This window comes from Chionomys nivalis, chromosome 16 (genome assembly GCF_950005125.1).
Source record: "Chionomys nivalis chromosome 16, mChiNiv1.1, whole genome shotgun sequence".
Lineage (NCBI taxonomy): Eukaryota > Metazoa > Chordata > Mammalia > Rodentia > Cricetidae > Chionomys > Chionomys nivalis.
The window spans coordinates 65813778-65828609 of record NC_080101.1 but is presented as its reverse complement, the minus strand read 5'-3'; the positions used below and the strand labels follow the sequence as shown (position 1 = coordinate 65828609).

Here is a 14832-nt window from a genome sequence, read left to right as displayed (position 1 = left end):
AGACGTTTGTTTTAAAAATTGCTAGTTGTCCTCTTTGCATTGAAAAAAGGTCACACCTCGTTTTATTCTACCTTGTTTTCAGACATAGCAGGAGTGAGGGTGCCAGGAAGGAAATGCATCACCTGCAACACATTTTCTACAGAACTGCTGGGAAATCCCTTGTATGGAGCAGCTTTTATCAAAGGACAGATGATTACACAGGAATTCCAAGCAATCATAAAGTTGTCCCTGTGTATCTAGCAGTGGATATAAAAGGACTGCATCTCCTCAATATGGAATCAAAGGTAGTTCTTAAGCTATATCATGTATTATCTGGAATAGCAGTGCCATCACTGTGAAGTAGCTAGAAATGGCATGGATATACACTATATACATTAAGTGTAATATATTTTTGTATTTATAATATCTTTTGTCCATGCAACAGAACAAATAGTATTTTTGGTAGAATGACAAAATTATTTATTATATTTTTGTGTAAAGGGTACTGAACTTCATAAAATGTGCTAATATTAGTGTAAAGTTATAGACATTGAATATATTTACATAAATACAGATTGTATATGTATTTCTATATGAGAATTTTGTTTTTGTTTTTTGAGACAAGGTTTCACTGTGTAACTCTGGCTGTCCTGGAACTCGCTATGTAGACCGGACCTTAAACTCACAGAGATTTGCCTGAGTCAAAGCCCATGTGCTGGGATCAAAGGCATGTGCTACTATATCTGGCTCATATATGTTTCTAAAAAAATAAAATAGTCCATTGATAACTTTAGAGACAGGAGCCAGATATTGCTAACTCAGATTAAGAGACTTTTCCTTGTGTGTCTGACTTATTTCTGGCTACTATAACAAACTACCATAGGCTGGAGGCTTATAAACAATAGGTACTTGTTTCTGGACAGTTCTAAAAGCTCAAAGTCTGAGATGAGGGCACCAGCATGGGCAGATTCTGGTGAGGGTCCTCTTCTAAGTTATAAGCTGCTGCCAACTTTCTATTTTTTTCTCATACTTACCCAAGCATGGTGATACATATCTATAATCCTGGCACCCGAGGAGGAAGTAGGAAGATCATGACTCTGAAGCTACCCTATCCTAGAATACATAGTAAGACTATGATTAGAAGGAGGTGAGGTAAGAGGACTCCAGACTTAAGAAATGAAAGGTGTTTAATAACAATTAAAAGTGAAGATTAGTTACAGGAAGCTCTTCAGGGAATGAGGTTTAGTGTGGAAGGGAATATGGCAATCATTAGAATAACTGCTTTCATGGAGTCTTTGGGTTATTTTGTTCTTAATTTTTTTTATTTTTAATTGCATCTAAAATAAACATAATTATAAGTTTGCAGTATATACTTGTGAGTGCAGTTGCCCCCAGAAGCTACAGGTGTCAGATCATCCTCAAGCTGGAGGTATAGGCACTGTGAGCCACCAGTGTGGGTACTGGGAATCAAACTCAGATCCTCAGTAAGAAACGTGAGTGCTCTTATCTGATGAGCTGTCTCTCCTGGCCCAATACAGAAATTCTTCATACTATATTGTTCCTTATTATAATCAAATTGATTAGCATGTAAGAGATAAGCTTGACAGTTATTTTTATCATATTCAACACATTTAGGTACATGAACATCTTCCTAATTTATGATAGTAATTTGATAAAAAAAATCCCTAATTTATTAAGATTTGTCGAGGTTATATCATATTCAGCAGTGTTATAAATTTTATTCTTTTTTGTTTTGTGTCTTATTATGGACTTTCTTCTTTTTTAAATTTTATATTATGTGATGGGTGTTTTACCTATGTGTAAGTCTGTGCATCTCATGTGTGCCTGGTGCTCTCAGAGGTCAGAGGAGAGTGCTGGATACCTGAAGGAGAATTACAGTTGTGATATGCGCTGCCATGGCAATGCTGGGGGATAGAACCTGGGTCCTCAGCAAGCACAGCCAGTGCTCTTAACTCCTGAGACCTCTCTCCAGCCCTGGAGTGCCACTGAGGTTGGACTATGCAGTGAGAGTTCAGCACTTACTTCAGGGTCAACTAATCAGGGATGCATATCTCGTAGAGAACACACCTCATCTAGCAAGGTGGTGAAGACTGTTGTCACCAGAGATACACTTCTCATCAGTTTGATCTGCCATACGATAGGAAATACTGCCTTCTGAATATGGGAATCTGTCTGCATTGCAGACTTCTTGTGTTAAGAGCTCTTTCCCTCATGTTACAGCTTGGGGATTTTCCCACAGTACTACAGGGTATAAACATTTACTGGGCATAGTTTCTCTCATGCATTGGTATATTGGATGACTGAACCCAGCAGTATGTGATTCTGGGAAGAAAGGTATCACAGTCAATACCGTTACTCTCTCAACCGGGTCTTTGTATAAACTTAAATGTCTGAGCTGCTACAATTATCTCCTTTGGCAGACAGTTGGTCAGTGTTAGTGTCCAGGCAAAGAGACATTCACAGATGCCCATGGACAAGAATTATGGCATGTCTAAATTTGTCGAGCCATGCCTCTCAGAGAGATAGAGAACAGGATTTGGATTCACTCCTGCAGGTACCTTAAGTATTGTTGCTTTATGTGGCAACTAGGAAATGCTGGGACTTGTTTCCAAATCCATAGTATGGGAAATAAAGTGAACTTTATAATGCACACAAAACAGGCAAGTACTGATAAATTAGTTTGGACTTACGATGATAGACTATAGTTTTACTAAGGTTCTTTTTAAAATTGTTAGTCATTTACCTTCCCAGAAACCTTTAGTATTTGATGAAATTTAATATTTAAGATTGAGAAAAAATTGGATTTCTTTCCTAACTAAGGGAGCCAGAAACTTGGCAGATTAATTTATCTTTGTTTTAGAGCAGTTAAATGCTTCCTTATACCATTTATTTCTCTTCATTCTGATTAGTTATTCCCTGTTTTTAGAGTTCTTCCCTTTTCTTGACCAGTATACTATCTGAAGCAGTCACTATATTTAGTGAGGCCTTTACTTAACTCTCTTCAGAATCCTAAGTAAATTTATTCTCTATTCCTTTTATAATATGTTGTTAATTGAAGTAGATCACATTACTTTTTTTCCCTTTTCTCCCTGCAGCCTCTCTTAGATACCCTCCCTCCAGCACCTCACACTTCCTCCTCTCAAGTCAATAGCCTCTTTTTCTTTTATTATTATTATTGCATTTATGTGTAAATACATATGCACACATGTATGCAAATATACAAATACAGCCTGCCCAGGCAATTTTTGTTTTGTGTGTTTAAGGTTTCTGGGATAACCACTCAACAATGAACACTCAAAAAAGGGACTCATTTCTGGAAGAGGCTAATTCTTCTCTTAGCAGTCATCACTTGACTGTAGTTCTCTGTCTAGGGGTGAGAGAGACCTTTACAATTTTTCCCTCCATAGTAACATGTTCATTGATATTGCCATTGTCCAGGTCTTACTTACTGTTACTAAGAGAGACTGTTTCACCGTGGATTTTAAATGTTCTGATTCTTACAATCTTTGCACCCTCTCTTCAATGTTCCCTGAGCCATGTAGGAGCTGAGGTGTAGATATATTTGTTGATGCTTGATTTCCATAATTCATTGATCTCTACATTGCATCCAGTTATGGTTTCCTATGATGGTCTCTTTCTCCATCTGTGAAAAATGCTTCTTCTTCTTCTTCTTCTTCTTCTTCTTCTTCTTCTTCTTCTTCTTCTTCTTCTTCTTCTTCTTCTTCTTCTTCTTCTTCTTCTTCTTCTTCTGTTTTTCAAGACAGGGTTTTTCTTTGTAGTCCAGGCTATCGTGGAACTCACATTGTAGACCATGCTGGCCTCAAACTCAGAGGTTTGAGAGTTTAAAGGTGTGCACCACTACCTCCCGGCAAAGGAGAGAGGTGGTAGTTGTTCTTATGTGTTGGTATAAGGAGAGGTTTAGAATGTAGTGAGGAATCACGCTGCTCTAACAAAGTGGCAATAGTACATTCAAGTCTAAGGTCCATGATGTCACTAGCCAAGGGTATTAGCTAGGTTTCTAGTACCAGGCCTGATTTCCCTCTTGAGCCTTAAGTCTGACTGGACAGTTGTTGATTACCACTAACATGTAAATGCCACTTACTGGTACTTTATGTATATCTCGCCATGCTGATGATTGTTGTGGTCCCTAAGTGTTGCAGCTGGGTAGGACTGCTTAATCATGTCCTTCCCTTGGCAGCTTGCATCGTGTTTTCTAGAACTATGAAAGCTAAGCCACAGCATGGGCTTTCAGGCCAGATCCAGTTCACATTATCCAAGTCCTTTGTCCTAACTGTGTACTGTCTTCATCAGGAGGGGACAACCTTCAGACCACCCACAGAGACAACCAGCGGGGGGGGGGGCTATATTAATAGTCTATATTGGTTTGGGGCATCACCTGGACTCCCTAGCCAACCATCTAAAGGAGGTTCCTTATTGCTAGTGTGTGTATATACTAACATGTGTTGTGTATAACTGTAGATAAATATAAAATAATGATTCCTTGAGACTTTATCAAGGTTGGCTCTTGTACCCTGATCCTGGGTTGCCCTCCCTCCATGCTTCTTTGTCTCTTCTGGTTAGCATTAGCTTGAAGTTTATTTTGTTGGGTATTAGGATAACAATGCCTACTTCTTGATCCTATTTGCTTGGAATACCATTTTCTGTCATTTTACTTTAAGGTAGTCTCTATCTTTAACTAGCTAAATGAGTTCTTCTAGACAGCACATAGATGGATTTTCTTCCTTAATGCATTCAGTTTGTCTGTGTCTTTTCATTGGTAAGTTTAGTATTTAAAGTTATATTTGAAAGGTATATGTAGATTGGAGACATATTGATCTGTTTTGTTGGTTTGTGTTCTTGCAGTTATTTTTCTTTCCTTTTTTCTTTTTCTTTCTAGGGTCTTTTGGCTGTACTTATTCCTCTCTTTAGCTCAAAGCGTTTCTTACAATATTCTTCTTAATGTTTTGTTGTTGAATGCGAATTTCTTTTAGGACATTTGGTTCATAGAGAGTTGTTCTTTCTCCTTCAACTATGGCAGATAGTTTTGCTGGTTACAGAAGTTTAGTTTTGCAGATGTGGTCTTTTGGAACTAGGAGTGCTTGGTTTCAGGTTCTTCTCACTTTAGAGTTTCTAATTAGAAACCAGGTGTTATTTTGTGTTTCTTGTATTTGTAACTTGTGGGGTTTTGTTTTTCTCTTGCAGCTTTCAATATACTTTCTTTGTTGTGGATTCTTGATGTTTTTACCTGTGATATGCTTTTGTGTGTTTCTTCTCTGGTCTTGTCTAACTGGTGTTCTGTGTGCTTCTTGTATCTCTATAGGTGTCTTTAGTTGGACAAGTTTTCTTTACTCATCTTTTTAAATAGCTGGCCTAGGACATTGAATGCCCAAGAACTCTTCTTTTTTTTCTATTCCTGTAATTCACAGCTTTCATCTTTTTATAGTGTCCCTCATTTCATGTGTGCTCTTCCTATGTTAATTAAATTTTATTTTCTTTGTTTTTTTTTTTTTGTCTAGATCCTTTTATTTTCTAGTCCAGATACCTGTCTTCTGCTTGATTCATGCTACTTGTGAGACTTTCCCTGTTTCCCTGGGTTTTCTAACTGGCATATTGAGTTTTCAATTATAACTTCATTTCAGCTTGTGTTCTCATCAATGCTTCTATCTCTTTATTTGATTTCAGTTTTCAGATCCTGATTTATTTTTCATTCAGCTGTATGCATTTTCTTGGACAGCACTCAACTGTTTATTGTTATCCTCCCAGAGTTCAGTAAAGTATTTGTATCTTCTTTAAATCCTTGAATACTTGGATAAACTTTATGATTGTTCTTCTAAATCTTTATGTCCTGGGAGAACATTACTGAAACTGGTGGATTTACGGGAGAGATTATTTTGGCCAATTGTGCTTTTTTTGTTTTTGCTGTTTGACCTGGGTATATAGACTCCCTTTGTTAGTTGTGTGTCTGATGAAATAATCTGGCTTTACTTAGACTGGACCATGTGGCAGATGTGCAACCAGAACTGAGCCAAGTAAAGCTGGTGGATGAGCTCTTTAATTAGACCAGGGAAAGATGGCTCCCAACTAGTGTAGGACCGTGGTCTGTATTCTGCAAATTATATTTTATTTATTTATTTATTTTGGTTTTTTTGAGTCAGAGTTTCTCTGTGGTTTTGGAGCCTGTCCTGGAACTAGCTCTTGTAGACCAGGCTATGCCAATTATATTTTAAATAAATGCTGATTGGCCAGTAGCCAAGCAGGAAGTACAAGTGGGACAACCAGACAGGAAGTAGAGATGGGTCAATGAGAACAGGAGAATTCTAAGAAGAAGGAAGCCCCTTCCTCCGCAGTCCTTGCCCAGACACAGAAGAAGCAAGAATGTGACTGCCTCGCTGAAAAATGTACCGAGCCATGTGGCTAACACAGGCAAGAATAATGGGCTAATATATGTTATAAGAGTTAATAAGGGCCTCTCTCTTCCTATCCCACCCAGCTTGCATCCAGAACCCTTCTTCCTTCTGACCCCTTCCCTCTTTGGGCACATAACACCACCCAGCTCAACCTGATCTGATCTCGGGACCAGGAAAGCCATCATTGGGGTGAGTTTGTGACCCGAGGCAGCAGCCCGGGACAGGGAATTCAGAAGTTCCCCATTCCCCCATCCTTCCTGGGCTCCCTGCAGGGACTCTACTCCCTGCAGACTGCCTCTCTGTTCCTATCACACCCAGCTTGCATACAGAACCCTCCTCCCTTCTGCCCCTTCCCTTTTCAGGCACATAACACCACCCAGCTCAACCTGTCTGGGTGCTGGAAGCGAATCCTCAGGGCAAGCAGGCAGGCAGGAGTTCCTTTGTTACACTGGCCTGCCTGCACCAAGCAAGGTAGGTGCTTTGTTTATGAACTACCCAACCAGCACAGAGAGCTAATCTCGGCACCAGGAGAGCCATCATTGGGCACAGAGATCTTATATTGGCACAAGGAGAGACATCACTGGAGCACCAGGAAAACCATCACTGGGGAGAGCCACCACTGCGAAGGTACATCAGTAGGCAAGGAGACCTGATCCTGTAAAAGAAGATCCATAGGAGAGCATTCGGAGAAAGAGATGGGCAGGCGCCAATGCAAGAATTCACCCAACAATCTGAAAAATAATATGAAACCACCAGAACCCAGCAACCTCACAATAGGAGGACATGAACACTTAAATCATGAAGAAGTAGAAAAAAAATTCACTTTATGAAAGTGATTGACACCCTTAAACAGCATGTAAAAAATGCCCTTATAGAAATGGATGAGAAGTATAACAGAAAGTTTGAAGGATTGAGTATATCAGTGAATGATACCCTAGGAAACCAAGGAAAAACAATCAAACAGATAATGGAAACAGTTCAAGATTTGAAAACTGAAATGGAGGCAAAGAAGAAAACACAAACAAAAGGCTGGCTGGACATGGAAAATCTAGGTAAACAAATAGAGACTACAGAAACAAGCATAACAAACAGAATACAAGAGATAGAAGAAAGAATCTCAGATTCTGAAGATACCATAGAGAAAATAAACATTCTGATCAAAGAAAACAGCAAGGCCAACAAATTCTCATCATAAAACATTCAGGAAATATGGGACACAATAAAAAGACCAAACCTAAGAATAATAGGAGTAGAAAAAGGAGAAGAAATGCAGCTCAACAGTCCAGAAAATATATTTAATAAAATTATAGAAGAAAACTTTCCTAACCTAAAGAAAGATATACCTATGAGGGTTCAAGGAGCACACAGAACACCGAATAGGCTGGATCAAAAAACAAAATCCTCTCGCCATATAATAATTAAAACACAAAGCATACAGAACAAAGAAAGAATATTAAGAGCTGCAAAGGAAAAAGGCCAAGTTACTTATAAAGGTAAACCTATCAGACGTACACCTGACTTCTCTATAGAAACCATGAAAGCCAGAAGGTTCAGGAGAGATGTACTGAAGAAACTAAGAGACCATGGATGCAAGCCCAGACTACTATACCCAGCAGAGATTTCATTCACTATAAATGGAGAAAACAAAATTTTCCAGGATAAAAACAAATTTAAACAATACATAGCCACAAATCCAGCCTTACAGAAAGTAATAGAAGGAAAATCACTAACCAAGGAGTCCAACAATGACCACAATAACTCAGACATCTAGAGACCCTTCACCAGACAAGGGAAACACACAAAATCTACTAATAAAAAAGTGACCGGAGTTAACAATCACTGGTCATTAATATCACTTAATGTCAATGGAATCAACTCACTTATAAAAAGGCATAGACAAAGAGATTGGATAAGAAAACAGGATCCAACATTCTGCTGTTTATAAGAAACACACTTCAACCACAATGACAGGCACCTACTCAGAGTAAAGGGTTGGGATAGGGCTTATCAAGTAAATGGACCTAAGAAACAAGCAGGTGTGGCCATACTAATTTCTAACAAAGTTTATTTCAAACTTAAAGCAATCAGAAGAGATGGAGAGGGACATTTTCTACTCATAACAGGAACAATTCATCAGGATGAAGTCTCAATCCTGAATATATATGCCGCTAATATAAAAGCACCCATGTATGTAAAAGAAACATTGCTAAAACTCAAGGCAGCCAACAAACCACCCACATTAATAGTAGGAGACTTTAACATTCCTCTCTCACCAATGGACAGGTCAATTAGACAGAAACCTAACAGAGAAATAAGAGAATTAATGGAGGTAATGAATCAAATGGACTTAACAGACATCTATAGAATATAACATCCAAATAGGAAAGAATATACCTTCTTCTCTGCAGCTCACGGAACCTACTCAAAAATTGACCACATACTCAGTAACAAAACAAACTTCCACAGTTACAAAAAAATATTAGTAACCACCTGTGTCTTATCAGATCACCATGGATTAAAGCTAGAATTCAACAATAATGCTACCCGCAGAAAGCCTACAAACTAATGAAAACTGAACAGTCAATTACTGAACCACACCTGGATCAAGGAAGAAATAAAGAAAGAAATTAAAGTCTTCCTTGAATTCAATGAAAATAAAGAAAGCACATATTCAAACCTATGGGACAATATGAAAGCAATCCTGAGAGGAAAGTTCATAGCACTAAGTGCCCACGTAAAGAAAAGAGAGAAAGCACACATTGGAGACTTAACAGCCCACAAGAAAGCTCTAGAAAAAAAGAAGCAGCCTCACCTAGGAGGAGTAGAAGACTGGAAATAATCAAACTGGGGGCTGAAATAAACAAAATAGAAACACAGAAAACAATTGAAAGAATCAATGAAACAAAAAGCTGGTTCCTGGAGAAAATCAACAAGATTGATAAACCCATATCCAAACTAATCAAACAGCAGAGAGAGAATTTGCAAATAAATAAAATCAGAAATGAAAAAGGTGACAAAACCACAGACACAGAGGAAATTCAGAGAATCGTTAGATCTTACTACAAAAGCCTGTATGCCACAAAACTGGAAAATGTAAAAGAAACGGACACTTTTTTAGATAAATACCATATACCAAAGTTAAACCAGGACCAGGTGAACAATCTAAATAGACCTGTTAGTCATGAAGAATTAGTAGCTATTATCAAAAACCTCCCTTCCAAAAAAAGTCCAGGACCAGATGGTTTCAATGTGGAATTCTACCAGAACTTCCAAGAAGACCTAATACCTATACTCCTTAATGTATTTCACAATATAGAAACAGAAGAGTCATTGCCATATTCCTTTTATGAAGCTACAGTAACTCTGATACCAAAACCACACAAAGACTCAACCAAGAAAGAGAATTACAGGCCAATCTCACTCATGAACATTGATGCAAAAATACTCAATAAAATACTGGCAAACCGAATCCAAGAACACATTAGAAAAATTATCCATTATGATCAAGTAGGCTTCATCCCAGAGATGCAGGGCTGGTTTAACATATGCAAATCTATCAATGTAATCCATCATATAAATAAACTGAAAGAAAAAAAACATATGATTATTTATTAGATGCTGAAAAAGCATTTGACAAAATTCAACATCCCTTTAAGATAAAAGTCTTGGAGATATTAGGGACCCAAGGGTCATACCTAAATATAAATAAAGCTATTTACAGCAAGCCAACAGCTAACATCAAATTAAATGGAGAGAAACTTTAAGCCAACCACTAAAATCAGGAACACAACAAGGCTGTCCACTCTCTCCATACCTCTTCAATATAGTTCTTGAAGTTTTAGCAATAGCAATAAGACAACATAAGGGGATAAAGGGGATTCGAATTGGAAAGGAAGAAGTTAAACTTGCATTATTTGCAGATGATAAGATAGTGTACATAAGCGACCCCAAAAACTCCACCAAAGAACTCCTACAGCTGATAAACACTTTTAGTAATGTGGCAGGATACAAGATCAACTCCAAAAATTCAGTCGCCCTCTTATACACAAAGGATATGGAAGCAGAGAGGGAAATAAGAGAATCATCACCTTTCACGATAGCCACAAACAGCACAAAATATCTTGGGGTAACTCTAACCAAGGAAGTGAAAGATCTATTTGACAAGAACTTTAAGGCATTGAAGAAAGAAATTGAAGAGGAAACCTGAAAATGGAAGGATCTCCCTTGCTCTTGGATTGGGAAGATCAACATAGTAAAAATGGCAATTCTACCAAAGGCAATTTATGTATTCAATGCAATCCCCATCAAGGTCCCATCAAAATTCTTCACAGATCTTGAGAGGACAATAATCAACTTTATATGGAAAAACAAAAAACTCAGGATAGCCAAAGCAATCTTATACAATAAAGGAACTTCTGGAGGCATTACCATCCCTGACTTCAAACTCTATTACAGAGCTACAGTAATGAAAACAGCGTGGTACTGGCATAAAAACAGAGAAGTCGACCAATGGAATCATATACAAGACCCGGATTTTGACCCACAAACCTATGAACACCTCATTTTCAATAAAGGAGCTAAAAGTATACAGTGGAGGAAAGAAAGCATCTTCAACAAATGGTGCTGGCACAACTGGATGTCAACCTGTAGAAGAAAATAGACCCATATCTATCACCATGCACAAAACTCAAGTCCAAATGGATCAAAGACATCAATATTAATCTGAACACACTGAACCTGATAGAAGAGAAAATGGGAAGTACCCTACAACATATGGGCACAGGAGATCGCTTCCTATGTATAACCACAGTAGCACAGACCTTAAGGGCAACATTGAATAAATGGGACCTCATGAAACTGTGAAGCTTCTGTAAAGCAAAGGACACTGTCACTAAGACATAAAGGCAGCCTACTGACTGGGAGAAGCGCTTCACCAACCCCGCAACTAACAAAGGTCTGATCTCCAAAATATATAAAGAACTCAAGAAACTAGATGTTAAAATGATAATTAATCCAATTCAAAAATGGGGCACTGAACTGAACAGAGAATTCTCAACAGAAGAAGTTCAAATGGCCAAAAGATACTTAAGGTCATGCTCAACCTCCTTAGCAATCAGAGAAATGCAAATCAAAACAACTTTGAGATATCATCTTATACCTGTCAGAATGGCTAAAATAAAAAACACCAATGATAGCCTTTGCTGGAGAGGTTGTGGAGAAAGGGGTACCCTCATTCATTGCTGGTGGGACTACAAACTTGTGCAACCACTTCGGAAATCGCTGTGGTGGTTTCTCAGAAAAATTGGGATCAACCTACCCCTGGACCCAGCAATACCACTCTTGGGAATATACCCAAGAGATGCCCTATCATATGACAAAAGCATTATTTCAACTATGTTCATAGCAGCATTATTTGTAATAGCCAGAACCTGGAAGCAATCTAGATGTCCTTCAATGGAAGAATGGATGAAGAAAGTGTGGAATATATACACATTAGAGTACTACTCTGTGGTAAAAAAACAATGACTTCTCGAATTTTGCATGCAAATGGATGGAAATAGAAAATACTATCCTGAGTGAGGTAACCCCGACCCAAAAAGAAGATCATGGGATGTACTCACTCATAATTTGTTTCTAGCCATGGATAGGGGCCACTGAGTCTATAATTTGTGATCCTAAAGAAGCTAAACAAGAGGGTAAACCCAAGGAAAAACATATAGTTATCCTCCTGGCTATGGGAAATAAACAAGATTGCCAGGCAAAAAATTGGAATCTTGGGGGTGGGGTGGGATGGGGGTAAGGGGAGATGGCGAGAGAAAAGTGTGTAGGAGAGTATGAGGGGAATTTGGGGAAATGTGATGATTGGGGATAAAGGAAGTTTGGATAGGGGAGCAGGGAAACTCATATCTTAGTTAAGGGAGCCACCTAAGGTTTGGCAAGAGACTTGAACTTGGAGTGGCTACCAGGTGCCCAGGGCAATGTCCCCAGTTAGTTCCTTGGGCACCTGAAGATAGGGAACCTGAATGAACCTATCCTATAGCCATACTGATGAATATCTTGCATATCACCATAGAACCTTCATCTAGCGATGGTTGGAGATAGAGACAGAGACCCACACTGGAGCACCGGACTGAGCTCCCAAGGTCCTAATGAGGAGCAGAAGGAGGGAGAACATGAACAAGGAAGTCAGGACCACGAGGGGTGCACCCACCCACTGAGACAGTGGGGCCGATCTATTGGGAGCTCACCAAGGGCAGCTGGACTGGGACTGAAAAAGCATGGGATAAAACCGGACTCTCTGAACATGGCGGACAATGAGAGCTGACGAGAGGCCAAGGACAATGGCACGGGGTTTTGATCGTACTTCATGTTCTGGCTTTGTGGGAGCCTAGACGGTTTGGATGTTCACCTTCCTAGACCTAGATAGAGGAGGGAGGTTCTTGGATTTTCCACAGGGCAGGGAATCCTGACTGCTCTTGGGAGTGGAGAGGGAGGAGAAGAAGAGTGGGGGGAGGGGGAACGGGGCAGGAGGAGGGGGAGGGAAATGGGAGGTGGGGAGGAGGCAGAAAAATTTATTTTCAAGAAAAAAAAGAAAAAAAAGAAAATGGTACAAGCAGAGTAGATCAAACTTCCACATTTACAGAAACCCATACTGCAAGGATTGACCAATACCTCCTAAGATTATGTACTCTGTTTTGTTCAGATAGCAAATGAAATTCTTAATGCTTATGTTTCCAATCATTATACTTTCCTTATGTTATCATTCTGACCCTCAAGTTAAAACATGTCAAATTCAACCATCAACATTATAGCCACTGTTTTTGTCAAATAGTAATAACATCAAAACTTCAATTCCCATGAATTAAACATATTCAAAGTACGTTATTAACATACTCCAAGTACAGCAGATTGAAATAGTATGTCTTACCTTTATTTAAATAGACAGACACATCAGTTTAATCATATATTGCTATAACATAGCAATAAATTAGTGTACCACACAGGCTGTGCACGTGGAAGAAATGAAGAGGATACTGAAAGACCCTCGGAGAGGACCTTCCCTCAGGAGGTGACCCCGAGACCCAAAGAACAGTCCGAGACCACTCACTGGCTGCAAATAGCAAGAAGTTTATTGGGTATACACAGGTACCTGTGGGCGGCAAAGTCTTTTCGGAGGACTTGCGTGCCTGCAGTCTGGGAGAAGGTCTTTTTATAGGAAAAGGGCGGCAGAAGCAGGCATAGAGAAGCAGATGCATGGTTACAGGGATCTCATTGGTCAGTTTGAATGAGGCGATGGGTTCACTTGGGGACAAGCTCTCCTCCGGGACATGAAGATCTGATAATAGCTGACTTGGCTCTATCTAGGGCACATGTGGTTTTTCCCAGAACTTTTCGTTCCCCTTCTAGGCCTGATGTCTGACTACAGATATTCTGTTTGGCAGCCTAGGAGTACCGACTTTACCTTGAACTAATACTTGTTTGTGTGAAAGCCTTGCAAAATGGCGTTACAGCAGCTAAGCTGGGGTCTTTCAGACATAAGACATTGCCTTTGTTATAAGGGATAGGAAAATAAAATAACAAATCTAGGTGCAGAAGGGGACAGGTAGTAAGGCAGCAGCAGCAAGCTCCCGCAGTCAGGGCTTGCAAACCCATCTCAGCCCTGGCCCGGGTGCCCAATCAGAAGCCTGGCCCAGCCATGATCAAGGCCACCCACACCTTCAACATTCATGGGATGCCGCAGCTCTCCGAGTTCTGTCAACCATATAGTGAAGATCAGCAGCAGCGGATCATCAGAGAGATGTCCTTCTGGTGTCTAAATGAGGGAAGAATGTTTGTCGTTCTTTAGGGGGATGATTATTATAGGATCTGCCAACAAACCATAGACATTGTGGAACACTACATTTTGTCTTCTGTGTGGATTCCTCAGAAAGTGAGCTTGGCATTTTAGATCTATTTCAAATATTTGTGGAAACATTAGGCAACCATTTTGAAAAGGTCTGTGAAATGGATTCAATATTCCATGTAGACTGGGTTCTCAATAATCTTGCAGATGTGGGGGAGTGTTATTGAAAACCAACATGAATGAGATTGTTACACAAACTACAGAATGACTGGGGGAAACTGAGGCTAGCCAAGCAGGAGCTGCAGCCCATGGTGTAGCAGCTGTAAAGAGTATAAATCTTCCTGAGAATCTTCCAAGGTATTTTGGGAAGTAAGTTCCCGGATACAAACTGTCAATCATTTAAAAACTGTTGCTGTGGGAATGGGGGGATAACTCCATCATTAAAGTGCTCGGTATAAACCATGAAGTCCTAGGTCTGATTTCCCAACACTCGTGTAAGAAAAATGCAAGGTGGCCTATGTTCATAATCTCAGTATTGGAGTTGGAGAGATTCTTTTAATAGTCAAGAGCATTTAATACTTT

At 39.4% G+C, this 14832-nt stretch overlaps 2 pseudogenes; both read left to right on the top strand.

Moving 5' to 3' along the window:
• LOC130887799 (krev interaction trapped protein 1-like) overlaps positions 1-4960 on the top strand; it is a 55204-nt pseudogene extending 50244 nt beyond the window's left edge.
• Positions 4961-14103: 9143 nt separating this feature from the next.
• On the top strand, positions 14104-14623 carry LOC130887798 (AP-3 complex subunit sigma-1-like; annotated as a pseudogene).
• Positions 14624-14832: the final 209 nt, after the last annotated feature.